This window comes from Falco peregrinus, chromosome 21 (assembly GCF_023634155.1).
Source record: "Falco peregrinus isolate bFalPer1 chromosome 21, bFalPer1.pri, whole genome shotgun sequence".
NCBI classification, from domain to species: domain Eukaryota; kingdom Metazoa; phylum Chordata; class Aves; order Falconiformes; family Falconidae; genus Falco; species Falco peregrinus.
In genome coordinates this window covers 476716-484540 of record NC_073742.1, presented here as the reverse complement: position 1 = coordinate 484540, position 7825 = coordinate 476716, and the positions used below count along the sequence as shown (strand labels likewise).

The following is a 7825-nucleotide window of genomic DNA, read 5'->3' as shown; positions in this document are numbered from 1 at the left end:
TTAGTAGAGGAAGAGGTTAAACCATCATTTTCGGGGTATGGGCCCGATAGCTTTTGTTTAGCTGACCCTACTGGGAAGTAATATAAGGGGAGTATGGAGCGCTTTGATCTCTTCTGTGCAGGTTCAATTCCTGTCTTCCTAAGGTTTTCAACGGAGACAATGGGATTCGGACATAGAGACGGTCTCCGGTTCACCTCAAACAGGAGAACTGAATGCAGTTGTTCGTGTTTTCCGAGAATGGAATGTACCACTCCACCTTGTTACTGATTCTGATTATGTTGCAGGTATTGTTCCACGAGCTGAAGCTTCTGTGCTGCGGAGTGTTTCGCATTCACAACCCTTTACCCTGTTACAGGAACTTATTTTCCTTTTGGACTCTCGATCTGCGCCTTATTTTGTTATGCATATTAGGTCTCATACCTCGCTACCTGGTTTTCTTGCAGAAGGCATTCAACGAGCTGACCTATTGCCGTGACCAGTTCAAGTACTGCCAGACCGTATTGCACAAGCTAAGCGAAGTCACTCTTTTTTTCCATCGAAACGCTGGAGCTCTTAAGCGACAGTTTGGCCTTGCTGCTCAACAAGCATCAAGTATTATTGCTGTCTGTCCCGATTGTCAAAAACATTCTTTCCCATCAGTTGCTGCAGGAGTTAACCCTAGAGGATTACAAAGCCTACCGTTAGGGCAAACAGATGTCACGCATGATTCTGAATTTGGTAGCCTTAAATATATCCACTCTTCCATTGATACATTTTCAGGTGCCTTGGTTGCCTCGTGTCACACAGGAGAAAAGGCACGAGCTGTTCGTAGACATTTAATGCGTGCTTTTGCTGCTTTAGGTATCCCCTTAAGCTGGACCGTTATCGGTCTTTATCTTTACGTTTCAACAACTGTAAAAACCTCTTTTGCCCTATGGGGTAGAACTCATATTACCGGCATTGCTCATTCCCCCACCGGTCGATCTCTCATTGAAGGGTCTCATCGGTCTCTGAAACGTTTATGACAACAACAAAAAGGGGGAATGGGCATGGCTATTCCCGAGGAACGGTTACAGAAAGCGTTGTATGTTTTTAATTTTTTGAATTGTTCTTGAATAGATAACGGCCCACCGATAGGTCGACGTTTCACTGCAGCTACCTCCGTCGAGGCACGGGTTAAAGGCCCGGTATCGGTCCGAGATGCAGAAACAGGTAAAATTATGGGACCATAACCTCTTGTTACACGGGGAAAAGGTTATGCTTGTGTCTCTACAGAAAAAGGACCTAGATGGATCCCAGCGAAGAATGTCAGACCTTTCCGTGAACCTTTACCGCAGGCAGCTGATACCGACACCGACGCTACAGAATGAAATAAAAACTGTGTGAGGATTACTGTTTTGCATTAATGTTAGCTACCCAAAATCAGGACATAGGATATAGATTTCGCTTTTTACAGCGCCTAGAACGAGCACTATCACCCTGGATCAAGCCACTGAACAGAGGTAATACTCTCGGACCAAGCGGGGGAACGGGACGACTCATTGTCCATGGAACGATGATTCCATTGACACTGATAAGGGGAAGGGAGGATTCATAATGAGAGAACAACTAGGTATTATGAAGGAGAACAGGAGCTGGGGGAAGAAGGGGCAACAGAGCAGAGGTGATGAGGTGTTTGTCACATCCATAGGATGTCTTGGCATGCTTAATCGAACTTGCAGGAGACAAATTGTGTGGCCAGGTGGATGACACCCCTTGGTTATGAACCTCATCCATAGCATCCTTGAAAAGTCAGCATTAATTTTTTTGGTGCGGAGAAGGAAGGATTCTCTTGGTTATAGCTGGAGAGGCATAGAAGTCAGTCTTTTCAATGTTTCATGAGCACAATGCTCTCTTCTCAAAGCAGAGGAATGCTTGTGCTCTGCTGAAGAGCAGAAGTGCTTGTAGCTGACCGCTGGTGAGTCAGTGCCAATACTGGCAGTAGGCAGTTACTTAGGGCACGAGACAGAAGCGGTGGCCTGTCCTACCTGGCCCTATATATTCTAATATAAAATAATGTACATACATACATAGATAGATAGATATAAAAAATATAATTCTTTTTAGATCCACGGGACGGATTACGCAATAATCAAGGCTGACCACCAATTCCACCGACACCTCATTGGCAAGAAAGCAGCTAAACGGTAAGTGGAGTGCCTTTCTAGTCCTTCCCATGTTCACACTCTTCGTGTTTAGTAGATGGTATCAGGGGCTCTGTAGCTCACCCAGTGTGCTGTCTCCATCACATTTCCTCTGCTTTTCTGGAGTGGTGGTGGTACAAGGAGAGAAATGGGCCGTCAGGCCTTGCGATGGCTTTAACGGGTGAAAGTACCTTGGGAGCCTGAACAGTAGTGGAATTACTTTGATGTGTCCTGGAGGAATTTTTTTTTTTTTTTTTTCCACACGTTGCTCTGTGCGAGTGACATTTTAGCAGCCAGTTGTGGGTGGTGGAAATGTGCTTGGTGAGCTTCTCCCTGTAGAGGAATGAAGGCGGTGGGTTGATTAGCATTGATAACACGCAGCTGTGGCCTTGCCTCAGAGGCAGTGCGTTGATTGACATGGACGATGTGCAGGTGTAGCTGGTTCCCGCTAAGGGGTTAAATAGCCCTGTGGCTTGTGGGAGAGGGTGTCAGCTGGAGGAGGAGCAGTGTGGTCTGGCCTCTGGAGGAAGGTGCTACAGCACCGGCAGTAGAATATGGCCAACGCTAAAGCCTTGTTGCGGTCTGCTAGTTTGATAGCACTGCAACGTGTCCCCAGCCAAGAGTTTGGGGTAGAAAGGAACGATTATCCTCTGCTCTAAATGTGATACTGTTTGGGGAAGAAACACGCCTCGCTCTGACAAGGGAACAATGGGCTCTGTAGATGCCACGGTATTTACTTGGACAGGCTCTCGTGTGGCACAGGTCTGCTCTCGCTGAACTCCAGGGGGAAGAGGCAATTTCCCCTGGCTCAACCCTACCCCACCGAGCTCTTCCCAGAGGCGGCTTTACTTCTTCAACAGCCTCTGAGCAGTGATAATCAAGGTGCCTTGCTTCCAGGTCTTTGCCTAGCAGACGGCGTCACCACAGTCCTTGCCTCGAAGTGAACAGGATGGAGGATCTGTACAAGGTGTCTGTGCGCATTCCCCCGGACAACGAGAAGAGCAACCCGATCAGAATTGAAGGAGACCCACAGGGGGTCCCACAGGCCAAGAAAGAGCTGCTGGAACTCGCTTCCCGTATGGTGAGTGGGTAGGACGTGATGTTTGGGAGACTGCAGGGTTTGGGCTCTCGTGTTCCCTTGTAACCTTCTGGTGCGAGTGTGTGCCCCTTGCCCACGGAGCACTTGGATCTCATGACAAGTGCAAGTTCCTCTTCACAAATGTCTTCCCCTGTTCCCTCGGGTAGCCCTTCTCTGTCAACGCAGAGTGAATTTGGTCTGGAGAAAAGAGGGACAGTGCTGGCAAGTAAACCGTCGGGCAGCAAACCGCTAAGTCAAAGTAGATGGCTCTCCGGCTGAACACTCAGTGTGCCCTCTGTTCCCGTCAGGAAAATGAACACGCTGCGGACCTAATCGTTGAGCAGAAATTCCACCGGACCATCACTGGGCAGAAGGCTGAGCGGGTCTGTGAAATCCGGGAGCAATTCCCAGAGGTAGGGCTTGGTAGGAGAGGAGGAATCCAGAGGGGTTATTTCCTACATGGGTAGTAGGCCTGTCGTCACAGAAGTCGTAACTTTAGTGGCTCTGTAGCGCAAGTGTCTGAGAAGATAGTTCTTTTAGCCAGAGGCCGCTAACACGGTTCCCCTTTTCTGAATGGGAAAAGGGCATGTGTAGGATCCCCCCAACCTTTGCATGTGTCTGACACAAGGGTTCTTGCTTTTGCTTGAGCTAACTATAAATGACCGCTCCTGCAGGTTATCATCAACTTCCCAGACCCTGCACACAAGAGTGACATCGTCCAACTCCGAGGTCCCAAAAACGAGGTGGAGAAGTGCACCGAGTACATGCAAAAGACGGTGGCAGACCTGGTAAGGAGGTCTTCTGCCTGCACTTCCCTCCTACGTGCCTGGATAACCCTGGGGCAAAGCAGAGCTCTACTGGCTTGGGTAGAGCTAAAACACCTCAAGAGGAGGGAGCTGTCGACGCTGTTTTGGCTGAATGGAGGCAGGGGGTAGTACCTGTTATGGGAAGGCTATAGGGGAACGTCCTTGCCTTTGTTTAGTCTTACAAGTCCCTCGTATAGAGAACTTCCTTGGGTCTAAGCCTCTTTTCAAAAGCTCGTTTATCAGAGTTCCTGAAGTCGGGCCTCCCTTGCCACGACAGTGTAGTCTTCAGTTCTCCCTTCCTTTCTCCCTTAGGTTGAAAACAGCTTTTCTATTTCTGTCCCCATCTGCAAACAGTTCCACAAGAACATCGTAGGGAAAGGAGGTGCCAACATCAAGAAGGTGAGATATTGCTCCTAACTCAAGTGCTCGTGATGATCACTGCCTGCAGCAAAATCCCACTGGATGCTCTCTCCTGCCCATTGGTGGTGTCCAATATAGCCTGCGAGGGTTTTTCTTCTGACATGGGACGCTTCTGAGATGATTTTTTTTTTTTTTCCCTTTGTGGCAGATCCGTAAAGAAAGCAACACCAAAATTGATCTCCCAGCAAAGAACAGCAACTCGGAGACAATTGTTATCACAGGCAAGAGGGCAAACTGTGAGGCTGCTCGCCACAGGATAACATCACTTTGGAAGGACCTACAGAAGATGTGCATGTGGCTCAGGAACCGATTGAAGCCATGCTCAAGGAACTGGTGAGCTGGAGTTACTAGTTCCAGTAAGAAACTGGGGGAAGAAGGGGCAACAGAGCAGAGGTGATGAGGTGTTTGTCACATCCATAGGATGTCTTGGCATGCTTAATCGAACTTGCAGGAGACAAATTGTGTGGCCAGGTGGATGACGCCCCTTGGTTATGAAACTCATCCACAACATCCTTGAAAAGTCAGCATTAATTTTTTTGGTGCGGAGAAGGAAGGATTCTCTTGGTTATAGCTGGAGAGGCATAGAAGTCAGTCTTTTCAATGTTTCATGAGCACAATGCTCTCTTCTCAAAGCAGAGGAATGCTTGTGCTCTGCTGAAGAGCAGAAGTGCTTGTAGCTGACCGCTGGTGAGTCAGTGCCAATACTGGCAGTAGGCAGTTACTTAGGGCACGAGACAGAAGCGGTGGCCTGTCCTACCTGGCCCTATATATTATAATATAAAATAATGTACATACATACATATATAGATAGATATAAAAAATATAATTCTTTTTAGATCCACGGGACGGATTACGCAGTAATCAAGGCTGACCACCAATTCCACCGACACCTCATTGGCAAGTGTGAAGAGGAAGATGAAGCCCAAGGCTCACAGTATCGGTGGATCTCATTTGATGGTGCCTCCGTGTGGCGTGGCTAGTCAGCTGAATACCTGAATGCCGGATGGGATGGCGATGATTATAGTGGCGGAGATGAAGTATGCTCGGCTGTCTACGTCTATTCCGACAGTGAATATGTGGTGGGCTCATACGACAAAGCCCAGGAATCCAATCGATAGTATAGCTCAGACTATTCCTATGTAGCCGAATGGTTCTTTTTTGCCTGCGTAATACGTTACAACATGTGAGATGATTCCAAAGCCGGGAAGGATTAAGATGTAAACTTCCTGGTGGCCAAAGAATCAGAACAGGTGCTGGTAGAGAATGGGGTCTCCCCCTCCAGCGGGGTCAAAGAATGTAGTGTTTAGGTTTCGGTCGGTCAGTAGTATGGTGATGCCAGCGGCCAGGACTGGAAGTGAGGGCAATAGGAGTACGGATCATACGAATAGGGGAGTTGGATATTGCGATAAGGCAGGGGGGGTTATGTTAATGGCTGTTGTGTTAAAGTTGATGGCCCCTAAGATGGAAGACACACCTGCGAGGTGTAGGGAGAAGATGGCTAGGTCTACTGAGGCGCCAGCATGGGCTAGGTTGCCTGCTAGGGGCGGGTATATGGTTCATCCTGTTCCGACTCCAGCTTCTACTGTGGAGGACGCTAGGAGCAGTAGGAAGGACGGAGGAAGTAGTTCAGAAACTGATGTTGTTTATGCGGGGGAATGCTATGTCTGGGGCTCCAATTATAAGGGGGACTAGTCAGTTTCCAAACCCTTCGATTATAATGGCTATAACTGTGAAGAAGATTCTTACGAAGGCATGGGCGGTGATGATGACATTGTAGATTTGGTCGTCTCCTAGGAGAGTTCCTGGTTGGCCAAGTTCTGCTCGAATAAGGAGGCTGAGGGCGGTACTCGGCTATGCCTGCCCATGCTCCGAAGAGTAGCTATAGGGTGCCGATGTCATTGTGGTTTGTTGAAAATAGTCATCGGTTGATGAAGGTCACGGGTCAGATGGCTGAGTGTTTAGGCGTTAGGCTGTAGTCCTTTTTACAGAGGTTGAATTCCCCTTCTTATCGACTCTGTGGTGAAGTTCATGTTGAGTTGCAAACTCATTGATGTACGCTGAGAGTGTGCCGGAGTCTGGTAGACAGAAGCTCGTTGGTTTGAGCGTCTAGCTGTTAATTAGAAGTTTATGGGATCGAGGCCCGTCTGTCTAGGCTTATCGTGGAGGCCCTAGCTGAATTAGAGTATCTGCGTTGCATTTAGATGGTGCAGGTTTAGTGTCCTGCGGGCCTTAGTGGTGTGGGCAGAAACTAAGAGGATTTAACTCTTAGTTAAGGCTTTGAAGGCCTTCGGTTTGGTAGGCAGGGGATCCTAAGTTTCTTAGGTAACGGTCAGGATTGCGGGAGAAGGGGGGAGAAGGAGGACTGACAGAGAAATTAAGGTAGCAATTGGTGTGCCTGTGGATTTGTTATTGTATCATTGTTTTATGAAGCTTGTAGTGTTTGGTGGGAGTGTGATTGTGGAGCAATATGCAAGGCGTAGGTAGAAAAATAAACCTAGTAGGGAGAGTATTGAAATAATTATGGCTGCGGTTGATATCTCTTGCTTAGTTAGTTCCTGGATAATGAGTCATTTTGGTAAAAAGCCAGTGAGTGGGGGCAGGCCGGCTAGGGATAGTAGTGCTAGCGTCAAGGATGCGTTTAGTGATGGTATTTTTGTTCAGGAGGTTATTATTGTGGATAGTTTTGAGGAGTTGGTTGTGTTGAGGGCTAAGAAAATGGAGGCGGTTCTTAAGGAGTATGGGTAGAAGGTTATTAATGTTAGCTTGGGGTTGTATATGAGGATGATGGTTATTCAGCCTAGGTGGGCGATCGATGAGAAAGCTAGGACTTTTCGGATTTGTGTTTGGTTGAGTCCTGTTCGCCCTCCGATGGCTGCGGATGCAATGGCCACGGTTGTCAGTAGGAGTGGGTTCAGTGAGGGGGCAGCTAAGAAAAGAAGAGTGAGTGGGGGGAGTTTTATTCATGTAGAGACGAGTAGGGCAGTGGTTATAGGTGAGCCTTGTATGACCTCTGGACATCAGAAGTGAAAGGGTACTAGGCCTAGTTTTATTGCGACTGCTGTAGTTAGTAGTAGGGAGGCTGTTGGGTGGCTTAGTCGCGGAATGTCTCATTGTCCGGTGAACTGTGCGTTGATTGTGCTTGAGAAGAGGATTAATGCGGAGGCAGTTGCTTGGACGAGAAAGTATTTGATCGCAGCTTCCATAGCTCGAGGGTGGTGTGATTTTGAAAGGAAGGGGATAATGGCAAGGGTGTTGATTTCTAGGCCAGGCCAGGCTAGCAGTCAGTGGTTGCTTGAAATTGTGATGGTTGTTCCTAGTAGAAGGCTTAAGGAGAACGTTAGTTTTGTGACGGGGCTCAT

The 7825-nt window shown here is 48.1% G+C and overlaps 1 pseudogene; it reads right to left on the bottom strand.

Moving 5' to 3' along the window:
* Positions 1–6784: 6784 nt before the first annotated feature.
* On the bottom strand, positions 6785–7825 carry LOC129782947 (NADH-ubiquinone oxidoreductase chain 2-like; annotated as a pseudogene).